The following is a 12415-nucleotide window of genomic DNA, read 5'->3' as shown; positions in this document are numbered from 1 at the left end:
ATGCAGTCCTTTACATTCATTAACACTTTGGTGTAACTGAGCAGTTCAAAACTAAGTGTTGTGACAATAAAAATAAACAACAACTTTTGTTGAATCTTTGAATAGTGCCATTCCATTGACACATGTTACTGTATTTGCGGAGTTTTTCTGGTGTTTTTAGAAGAAAACTCAAAAGGTTCCCATAATATTTGCAGAACACTATGTCAATGTGATGGTCATGCTTGCATGCCGGAGTGTACCCCGTTTCCCTGGCTACCTAAAGCACTTCCTTGTTTTCCTACTATCGTCTGTTACTATGGTGTCCTGTCTCCTCCCCTTTAGCTCCAGCTGTTCCTCGTTTGTCCTTCGTTAGTGTTCCTATTTAAACCTTGTCCTCTCGTCTTGTGTTTGTTGGTCATTATCTTCTTATTCTGTGGCACTGATTCTCTGTGCTCTAGGTGAAGTCACCATGAATTTAAGCTTTATCCACTTTGAAACCAACCTCTGTAAAGCTGAAAGCCAAAGACCATCCATCACAAAAGATCTGCACTGATCTAGTGAAGCTGAATAAACTCTACACTCTGTCCTGTCTCCCAGCTTCACTCCTGAGCTGCTCATGTCGATGCTCAAAGGTGCGGGTGCCAAAATCCGTTACAGCCATCAAAGGAACCTGTGTGGTTGTGCCGTGCAGTACCACATCTCACACATATGCGACTTGGTACAAGTATCAGCGCTATGGATACCCTCCAGTATATTCTAAAGACACCAAAGATATAATAAATCAGTTTAGAGAAAGCCCATCACTCCTGGGAAATACTATGCAGGGAAACTGTAGCCTAAAGATTGACAATGTTCGCCAAGAGGATGGAGGAATAAGTGTGTATGTATGGATCAATCCTCACAACATATATGGAGATTACACAGAGATAAAAGTCTGTGAGTACACAAGGAGAAACAATGTTCAAAACCTACACGCAGACAAGTTTATTAAGTAAATTTAATAAATAATTATGAAAATAATTATGACTTTGGCCCAGGTAATCATATTGACCACTGATTTTAACATTTGTATTTTTCATACAGTGGCACCTTGAGAGACTCGCATTTCTGTAAAAAGCAGACAAGTGGAGGGAACGCTTTTCTCAGCCAAATGCACAGTCCGGCAATCCTGTCCAGTGTTTCCACCTCTGCTGGAATGGCTGGGCCTGTCTTCTGTTTCTAATGAGGTGACCACTACACAGGACTCGGGTGGCTTGTGGGTTTCTGTGGCACACGCTCAGTTCAATGCCAGCCGTCGAGACCATGGTAAAAGGCTCACATGCAGGAGAATGTCAGATGGAAACACTGCGACTGGTGATGCACTTAACATCTTATGTGAGTAAAGACTACGCTAATGTTTTCCTCATTTTACATTATCTAAACGTTTTGAAAAATGTAAATTAAATATCAGGTTGGGTGGTAGGGGGATTGATGAGAATAAATTTAATTCATCGTTAAAAATAAAACCACATTAAAAATGCAACAAAGAATGCCAGAGCATTTCAAACCATCAAATGAACTGCTAAACTCTAATTGAGATAAACTCTGTATTGTATCCTTGCATAATCTAGTTTGTGGACTATATGAAATAAGGCTTTATGAATATATATAGTTTATATTAAATTCATTTCTGCAGATGCCCCAACAAATGTGAACATACATACCAGTGGAACAACGCCTGTGGTTGAGGGTAGTAACATCTCATTAACATGTAGTAGTGACAGCAACCCTCCAGTGGCCAGCTATGAGTGGCGCATCATCCAAATGAATAGCAACATTAACCACAAGACAAGAAGTTTATTGCTTCAAGATGTCAGACGAGATATGAAAATCTCCTGCATTGCCCATAACTCCATCGGACTGGGTGAATCAGACCAACTGTCTCTGAATGTCCATTGTGAGTAGCTGGTGCATTTACTTTTTCAACATGCTTTGCTGCTATCACAGTTGACACCTGTTGAGCAAACGCTGTCAAACAACAGTTCTTACAGGCCACATTATTACACTGATATATTCTTTAGATTATTTAACACAATAGATTCAATAAAATCTCAATATCAATTCCTTTATTTTGTACATCAGGTATGTTATGGGGAAGAAATCCCTAAATTGATGTGTGTCTGTTCTGAATTGTAGTCTGACACCTCAGCCTCAGGGAATTATTACACTATTTTACGTACTTTGGAATGACTCATGGTAAGAGATGATTGGACACATGGACCTGCTCAATCTACTCTCATATACTGTGTTAGAATTACTGCACATGTTTTAATCATGGGAGGGTTGATTTATATCTTCGAGAGATAAGATGTGCATGTCCATAATCCATCAAGCATTCATAAAAGAGTCACTCTTGGTCAAGTGAACTGTTTGTTGACCGTGGTCTTTGTTAACCTCTCTCCAGAGACTCTCTGTGACTGTACTGTCACTATTGTGTCATACCAGAAGCTTCAGTACTTCCTGCCCCTTTAACTCTTTGTTAGTGGACTGGGTGTTACAATATATTCATACAGTCTTATAGTAACAGAGTTTGTTACTTAATCGTGCTGCTATAGACATTTACATTTATGGCATTTAGCTGACTGAGTACAACCTGAGCAATTGAGGGTTAAGGGTTTTGCTCAGGGACCCAACAGTGGCAACTTGGCAGTCATGGGGCTTGAACCAGCAACCTTCCAATTATAAGTCAAGTACCTTAACCACTGGCTGTATGCACTCAATGCACGTCTAAACAGATCTGAAAATTAATGCCCCAGAAACAGAATCTATATGTGAGGGACTTTTTGCTTTGAGATGACAAGGGAAACATGAAAGTCTCTTGCAAGTATTTTGCTGTGGCCCCATGATTCTTTGTCCTTCTAGAGCCAGACTGTGGTTGTAATAACACCAGTGTGTCATGCAAACCTTCACTGCCTCTTGCCCCTTTAAACGTGGGATATTGGGTTGGGTGCCACAGCAGTAAGATTTTGTGATTGTGTTGCTGATGACTTTGTCTCCGTGTCTCAGTCCCTCCCACCATCCTGCCAGACTCAGCCTGCTGGGAGAGGGAAGGATCTCTGCACTGCATGTGCTGGGTGGAGGCGGAGCCAAACGCCAGCATCTCCTGGACTGTTGATGGAAGAAGTGCTCTCCTTCCTCACTTCAACATGACAAATAACTATGCGGGAAGGACGACAGTGTCAGTGATGGCAGGGCCACCGGGCCACTTTGTAACTTGTGAGGCAGCAAACTACTTGGGCAATGACACTTACCAGATGTCTGGCTTTCCACAGCTGGCACAAGGTACTGGATACTTCTCACTTGTATGTAGGGGAAACCGCAGAAGGACATTACTGCTTGTTCTTAAGTCATTTCCTCCATTCTTTCCAGCCACTGTTGGATTTTACTATTTCATTCTGGCGGCCATAGTTTTAATTGTCCTTGGAATTGTTGTGCTAGGTGTCCACAGAAGAATGAAAAAGAGGTAGTTTTGCATGATTTGTTTATTCAGTCACAATGTAAGGGGCGGTGCCATGCTGAGGCCCCCTCTGGCCACGAGTCAGGTACACCACTAATCAGGCTTAATGCCCAACAGCTGTGCTAGGCCTATATAAGCCCAGTGACTCAGTCACCAAAGTTCTGAGCAAAGTGCCTAGCTGGTAACTTTGGGTATTGAGGTCTGTGAGCCCTTGTGCTGTACCTCACTTCTGTGCTGTGAGGGTGTACCTGCTTTTACATGTTCCCTCCCCTCTCTAGTTTTCCCCCTCAAATCTGTCTCTCTCCTAAGGCTCCCCTTAGCCATTACCGTTTCTCCCTGTTTTCTGGTATCGGGGCTGCCCTCTTTCCCGTGGCATCCTTGGTTCTCCCTTTTCCCACGCTCGGCATGGTGTTTAGTTTTTCTTTCCTTCTAGATTTGTCATCTTCCATTCCTTTGAAGAGCGATTATACGTGCAGGTGGTTTTTTGGCCGCCGCAGTCTAGCAGGTGCACGTTCACCTCGCAACACAACGGCTGGGGTTCGACTCCCCCCTTTGGTTGTTTACTTTACTTTTCTTCTTTACCTGTTCTAACTGTTCTGCACACGGGCCCACCATTAGAGCATGATTGCTCTCCCAGTAGGCTGTCGATGTCATCACCTTGCTGGGTTCGAACTGACCTTACATACAATTACGTTTATCTGGTATCTTAGTACTGAGCTAAACTTAAAACCCAGCAGCACCTTCAATAGAGTAGTAGATTTAAAAAGGGAGGAACAGACCTTTTTCATTAAGCTTAAAAGTTCTCTTATGCATTAGTTTTTTCTCACATATTTACAGGACTCTTCAATCTGCTTTCACTTCAGACATGAACACTCGAGAGGAGCTAAAAATACAAGAAGTTCTGAGAACACAAGCCAGTGTAGGTGAGTCCAAAAGTTCCTCACCAATCATTTTAATGATTGTAGAATGAAAATTAAACATTCTGATGCACATGCGTTTGAACAATGGGGAAGGAAAAAACATGCACTTCAGTCAGGCAAAAAAATGTTTTATTATCATGAAATAAACAAAGCGTGAACACAGACTTTATGGCTATATTTTATTCCTTGAATAATTTGGATATCTGTTGAGTTCAGAAACACACTGCTTATTTGAATGCAAATGTCCAGAGGTTTAGCGTCCTGTGTATGGGTGGTCTGGGGTGGGTGTTGTCCACCTAGGGGAATCACCCCATACAAGGAAAACTAAGCTTTTTTTTTAGTGTTCATAGTTTTCTGTAATTTTGACATCAATTATCATCAATGGTCATCGATGGTCATCAAATGCTCAGCTTTCCTATTAGCCATTTTGAAGGTGTGAGTGTGCTACGTCAGTGTTTCCCCTTTACAATATTGCCAAATCATGACATTTCTTCACATATGCTGTACAGACAGTTGAAGGGGGGCCCTTTACAATAAGGAAAACAGTTCCCTGGGGTTTTAGTGAAATGTCTGATATTTTTTGGACCAAATACTACCAGGATCATCCAGCACAACATGCTTCTCTGTCTGTCCAAACAACCCTGTTCATAACTATTTGTTTGAGTGCCTGTTCCTTTAAATGATAATGAGCCACCACTCAACTACAGAATGATTAACATTTTCATTTAATCTAGGATTGTTTTTCAAATTAAAAATACAAGTAAGTGCTTCATCCAGATGCATTATGTTTTAACATTTTTCATCTGTGTATATTTAAATGAGCTTTATAGTATGTGTTCTGTCATGGATTTGTTTTTAAAGACACATCTAAGGAACTGCTTTGTTTGTTTAGACAGAACATAGAGTCAAATGGAACCCAGACCAAGGTCCAGCAGAAGACCTATGAATGGCACAAGGATGACAACATCTATGCAAATGATGTATCGGGTGGGCATATTTGGAGTACCGCCATGGTGACTTCACAGGCTCCCGAGGTAGCAACAGCACACTGCCCCCTAAAGACAAAGTAATGCCTCTACAGTTATTAATGTAGTTGTTTCTCAGTCCCAGTGCTGGACCATGGGCCATGCTGTCTTCGCTCCAACTGATTTCTAAACTCATCTTCTAATTATTAGGCCTTTCATGGTCTGAATCTTCATAAAGTCTATCTAGTGTGTATTAAGAACAGACCTATTTTACATATTAGTACTGGTAGGATGCCAGTCCAAAATGGAGGAGTGAGATTAGAACCTAGAAATAATAGTTTACAGTGATCACCAATCATACCTAAAGAGTCTTGTGAATATTTCATAACAGCTGTTCAGTTTATTTATTAATGTGGGCTATTTCTGGGCACCTCAGAGCAAAAAAAACAACAACAACAAATGGGGGGGGAAAAAAGGAAAGTTGAATGTATTCGTAATGATGCAGGTTTTGTGTTGATATACTGATGGTGTAAGTCATGGATGAGATGGCAAGTATCTACCTGAATGAATGTTACACTTGATGGCCTTGCATGTCCATTGCTAAGCTTCAGTATGCTTCACACCAAAATATTCTGCATTCACTGATGTCTGGGATTTTAATATTCCATGTCAGAGCTGAGTATCTGCACATTCTGCAATCTGCAAACATAAAGTTAACATTCTCTCAAATAAAAAAAAATTCTTGATTTTGTGCATATTTATATTTCTACATAAATCAAAATGTAAAATAAATAAAATATATATTCAGCGCAGTGCAAAAAGAAGAAAAAAACAGCTGAAGTTGTCCATCTGTGTCTTTCTGTGATCCACCTTGCAATCTGTCACAAGGTCTGTCAAAATAAGATGTAGGAATAAATGCCTTAGCATTGTAACAATAAGCCTCTTGGTACCGTCATTCCTTTAAATGAAGGGAAGTCACCCTAAACTTGTCAACAATCCAATCTGCAAATTCTGCTTGTCCTAAATAAGTCACAATGAGGCCCATTTTTATACAGCGTGAGTCCTAATAATCCCCTCTTGTGCCAGTCACTGTTCATACTTATACTCTACTATGTTAGGTCTGAGGTGCTCTGTTCTTCCACACTGTCATGATCAGTGATCATGATTTATTGCACCTTCTAGGCCTAGTGACTAGGCGATCCTACTGCATATCACCTCTTCAGTATACTGAGTTCCATCTGACTGGTGCCATAGTAGAGCAGTGCTTTCTTAAAGCGTCTGCTGAAATGCCTTCGGCCACCAGAGGGCCATACAGCGTCCTACTGCTACAGTGCAATAGGTGGCAGGAAAACTGACAATTCCCATTCCACAACAGTATAATATCTTAACTCTGATCCATCTTTGTGCATTTGGATTTCTATCTATGGAACCTGTATTTCCTATTAACTTCAGAAATGATTCTTTTTTTTATTTTGGAGTCTGAGTTTTGAGCTCTAACTCTGGCTGATCTCATATACATTTCAGTTTATCTTTACTGTAGCAAAGTAGGGACTGATGCCAAATGTTCTCACTGAAATCTGTCTTTACTCAGTCATAAGATTTCCTCCATTGGCTTTGTTCAAACCAACTTGACTGATACTAAACAACAGAACAACAAAAAGCATCAAATGTGTCTTTGACAATGGTATAACAAGGTTTCCAAACTGTCAATTGCACTTGGTTTTAAACAATTTTATTGACTACATGTTACATTCACCTTGATAAGAACAAAAATATTCACTCACCTAAGTAAGCTTAAAGCCAATATCTGGTCTTCGATCTTCCAAAGTTCACACATGTTACTCCACTGCTGCGCTCCCTTCATTGGCTCCCTGTAGCTGCACGTATCAGATTCAAAACCTTGATGTTTGCCTACAAAGCCAAAAATGGACCAGCCCCCTCATACACAAGGTCAATGGTCAAAGCCCGATCCGTACCTCGAGTACTTCGAACCTCAAGTACGGCTAGGCTTGAAATACCTTGCTTCAGGTCTCATGGACGACAAGCATTGAGACTATTTTCTGTCCTGGCTCCAAGATGGTGGAATGAACTCCCGCTTGCTGTCTGGACAGCAGAATCCCTTGCAGTCTTCAAACGCAGACTGAAGACCTATCTATTTGCAGAATATTTAAAGGACAACTATTATTATTATACAACTATTATTTAAAGGTGGGGTGGGGGGTTACAAGTTTGCAGTTAGTAAAGATGACCCCTTAGTTCAGTTCAGTTAGCTTTACTGGCATGACCATAAGCACTTACAATATTGCCAAATCAGTATTACAACATGAATTGTTCTATTGTAATCCATAACCCGACAATCACAATCACTATCCAAACTTTTCTTTTTTTACCAGTATTTACGGCCCTAACAAAGATGAATCAGCTTTTATTTTTCATGATTTCTGTTCACAACTAATGAACTGTTCTGGACTGTAATACAGTTTGGGACTCTAATACTGACAATCTAATATTCCTCCCTCTATCAAAATATGACATTTAATTGAAGTTATAAAACCATGTGTGAAGATCACAAAACTCACTGACAAAATAAATTTTTTTCCCCTTCACAGGTAACTATTGCTGTAGCTGATGTTTGTAAAATGTAAATGTACCCAATTATCATTTCAGTACATTCTGGCAAACCATATTCGAGACCTTTTCTAGGATATTTAATAAGGCAGTAGAGCCATCATCTCTCATTGCATTGTTTGGTGTGGCTCCAACAGGCACCCATCTTTGTAAGGGGGAACTGTTATGCTCACCTTCTGCTCTCTCTTTGCCAGGGGTATGATCTTGTTTAAAGTCTAAGTACCAAATGGACCTCCCTGAAGATTTCACATTATCTTAGCTACTGCAAAAATGCATATGTGAATTAAAATGAAAATATGTTCACTTTAAAAATGACAAATTCAAGTAAATTTTGACGGAAAAACCCTATGTTGCACTGGAAATTCCAGAACGTTTCCGAGTGAAGTCATTGGTGGACATCAGTGAAAAAAGCCGCGCACAAACACCATTATGACTGACTTGGACTGCGAATTTTCCAGTGCTGGTTCTTCAGATTCCGAAGACATTTTTTTTAATTCGATGAAGATTATGAATCTGCAGTGACAATGTGGTGGACTGAATATCATCAATAGTGAAATTCAACCATTTATATTTTAGCTAGAGATGGAAGAAGATACTCCAGAGAGCAATGAACAACCTGACCCAGTAGACAGAACTGGGAATTCCAACTGGTAAAAACCTTTATATTGGCCATTATTCTGAAAACTAATTCTAAAAGTAAAAACTATTACTAAATGTAATCTTGTCTATTAACAATCGCCAACTTCCCGGCTCACCAGATAGAGATGGGGGGTGGGGGGTTATGTCTGGTAAGAGACTTGTGTGGGGTTGGGCTTGTTTGCTTTCAACTAACTGAGAAATCTGTATATGACCTTGTATTCTGTCCCTGATTTTAGAGTTAATGTTATGCCTCTAATAGTTGGCTGCCTTGTATATACAGTTTTAGCCTGCTCTGTTTGTTTGTTTTGTTGGCCTTGGTCCCTCCTGATGTTGTAACACTAGTTCCCTGTATAGTTGTATGTTATTCCAACACTTTGTAATACATTTGCTGTGCACCGTATTCACTTTGTCCGTTTTGTTTGTCATATCACGCACCAGTCGCTCGGACACTCCTGCCTAGACTGAGATGTAACAGCCTTGAAATGCATGCATTATCATTTCCTTCTCTTTTGCATGGCTGACTTCAGTGAATGTCTAGTGCTAACTCCATACATTGACAAAAAAACAAAAACAAAAAACATAACCCTGAAATAAACTGACGAAGTGTTAACCACACAAGTGTTTGGGTGTTTGGAAAGATGCTGGTTAATTATGGGAAATGCAGCTAACTAGATAAATAATGAACATTAGAAATTCATTAGAAAATTAGCTATTAATGACAATAGCTAGCTATCTAAGCGCAAACATTCAGTTATTGTTATTGCTGTAAAAGCGATCTTTGTTGAATTCAAATTCATAAGATACTCTATAAATCTCCGTAATACAACTACATGCAGTAGTTTTAGCCTAGTATGGCACCAAGCTTCGAAAGTCTGTTAGTTAGCTAATGTAATCTAAAATAGGCAAAGTAATTGAGTATGAGAAAGGTGCTATATAAATGTAAATAATAATAATAATAATAATTGCACTTACCCTGTTTACTTCCATTCACACAGAGTCTCATGAACACCTCTCTTTAACAAGTTTCTTTAAATTCCCATATTGTTAGAAAAGCAGCAGCTCAAGTTATCGTGTGAGCGTGGCTTTCCACATCCCACAGTTGTGGTAAAGAACTACTGCTAACGAAATAAGCGAATGATCCTTTCCAATGTGCCCTTTTAACTTGGACAAACTTTGTCCATTTTTAAAATATTTATGGATCTTTGGACTATTAGTGCACGGGATTCCCACTATACATTGAATTTTTGCAGCCAAAGACAACACAGCCTTTTGTCATTTTGTATCATCTTTAATTGAACTTGAGTTTCTTGAGTTGCTGTCCACCATCACACGGATGAAATTTATGACAGAATCTGAAAAACACAATTTTTAAGCCGTATTACTTGAATTTGTAAAAAAAAAAAAAATAAAAAAAAAAAAAAAAAAAAAAAAAAAAAAATAAAGTTTTCTAACTATCGATAATCACAGGTTAGATACTCAGCTTTCGCTGCAGTTATGTGTTATACACTTTCATATCAGCTGGTGCTTAGCCATTAAATGGAAAGATTCTGCTCCACCCAGATACAGCCACTGTGTCAGGGACGTCATCTGCCATTTCAAATTGGAGATCAGATACACCGTCAGAGAAGTTTAATTTATATTTCTTTTATTCTATACAATATCATTTTGTTTTGTGTATGGTACTTTGGTGTTGGTTACTGGTAGTAGGAATTGGCTGCCAAATTTGTTGGGTGGGGTTTTTTGCTTCTGTTTATGTGTAGGTAGTGAGGGTAGTCGTTTGTATGTTTCTTTTTTGTTAGGATTATATAGTGTGTGTTTATTTTTTTCATTCGTATGGGTCTCGTTTGTTGTTTTGGCCTGGGTCACTTCCGAAGCAATTACAGCAGTTTGTTTACTTGTTTCTAAATATTAACCTCTGTACTACACACTAGTACACCAAAGAAGAGACTACCATTTGTGCTTCCGTTTCTTTTTGTCATTCTTTACCAGGGGCATTCTCCATTCCGTTAGGCGTTTATCGTTGCTTTTCGCTGGTACGGCCTCCAAGCCTAGACGGAGGTTCATAACAGTTGGCGGCTCCTCCAATACGCGCATTGTAACGGTCAGTAATTTGCGTACCGTCTCCTTAAGTTACGTTTACGTAAAAGGCGTGTGCATGTAGCCCACGCAGAGGAGTTTTTGGTTGGTACTATACGTGACGGGCATTACTAGACCCAGCTCTTCTTTTGTCATTATTTACTTCTTTAGTAACGCGTTATGAGCTTTGGACGTCTCCACAACTCATGTATGAGCTGTTTACAATACTCCAAGAGCGAGCCTAGGTGGCGTGGCGAATAAACCAGCAAGATTACTACAAAACTGAGTGAGTGTGGCTCACGTCTACACCGCATGCTTCACAGGCTTCTCTATACCGGTCCCAAAGCTCTGCTCATCTGGGGTGGAGTGTAACTTAAATAGCACTAACTCCAAGCGTTACAGTATCCAGTCGTGCTCCAGCCCCATCGTATCCTTTGTTTTGATCAGTGTGTTGCTATTTTCAGAAGAGAAAGTTGCTGTTCGTCCTGAATTGCCAGTGAATGGCGTTTCCTTTATACTTGGGAACGGCATAGCTTGTGGTATCGCGTTCCCTGTACCCGAAGTGGTGGAAAACCCTGTTGACTCGGAGCCTGACTTGAGTGCTGACCCGTGCTCAGACATGCACGTTAGGTGATGTTCAGACACTTTCGCGTGTAATCCTTCTGATGATTTGGCTGTTTCTGAGTCTGTTCGTGAACCTGACCCTACTGTACCTGATCCGATCATTGCGCCTCACCTGATGCCATTAAGTCTAAGATTAGCATAAAACAAAACCCTTTACTATCACCACCTTTAACGCAAGCCATTAGCGCCCTCAGCCCAAAAAAGGATCTGCTTTCAAAATCCATAAAAGCATTTACCCCCTCAATGATACCACACCTACTCCACACAAAGAATAGGATTTAGACATTTCAAAGAACATAGATATTCCTCGGTGGACTCAGACTTTCACTAATATTTTCTGGCACATAATGCAAACATACAGATGATGAAACAAACAGTATGATGTTGTTCACAGAACACATCACAGAATGTTTAAAATGAAATATTTCCATGTGTTCTGGATATGTGCAGTAGTCAAACTTTACTGGAGTGAGGTAGTTATATATATATTTCAGTCCCAGGAATTCTATATCATCATCTCATGATATAATCTAAGATCAAAATTAGTATATGAGATCAAAAACATTTTTTCTTAATGAGTTTTCTTAATGATAAATATTTCTAGATCACTAAGTCACCAAGCATAATTGCTTGTAAATAATGTGTTGAAAGGAAAGTTGGTGACATTTTGATATTTTTGTGGAAAAAATTATTTCAGAGGTGTTTCAGCCGAGGGGGCTTTATACATCGCAATGCCCAGATAAAAGGGCAGTGATAAATTTAGTGGTGTGAATATATATGCCTGCAAAACCACAAACACCAGTACGTTTAAATGCAAAGAGGAGAACTGATCTATTTCCTGTGTAACACTGCCATTGTCTTGAAGTTTGTATTAAGAACTACTTGCTATATGCACTGTGCATATAACTGCAGCATGACAGAAAGTGGCAACACTATGGCAATCAAGTGTCAGTGGTAAAGTGTGAAGATAACAGATGCTAATAGAGTTCAATTCAAGGAAACAGGAAGTCCGAACTATGAGAGAGTGTTCAAATCAGCATGTCAAAAATATCTTTGGTTGTGTTTTTATATAAAGAAAATGATTAAAG

Source organism: Electrophorus electricus, chromosome 1 (genome assembly GCF_041902795.1).
Source record: "Electrophorus electricus isolate QZ-2024a chromosome 1, ASM4190279v1, whole genome shotgun sequence".
Taxonomy (NCBI): Eukaryota; Metazoa; Chordata; class Actinopteri; order Gymnotiformes; family Gymnotidae; genus Electrophorus; species Electrophorus electricus.
The sequence above is the reverse complement of the archived record's forward strand: the minus strand, read 5'-3'. Positions refer to the sequence as shown.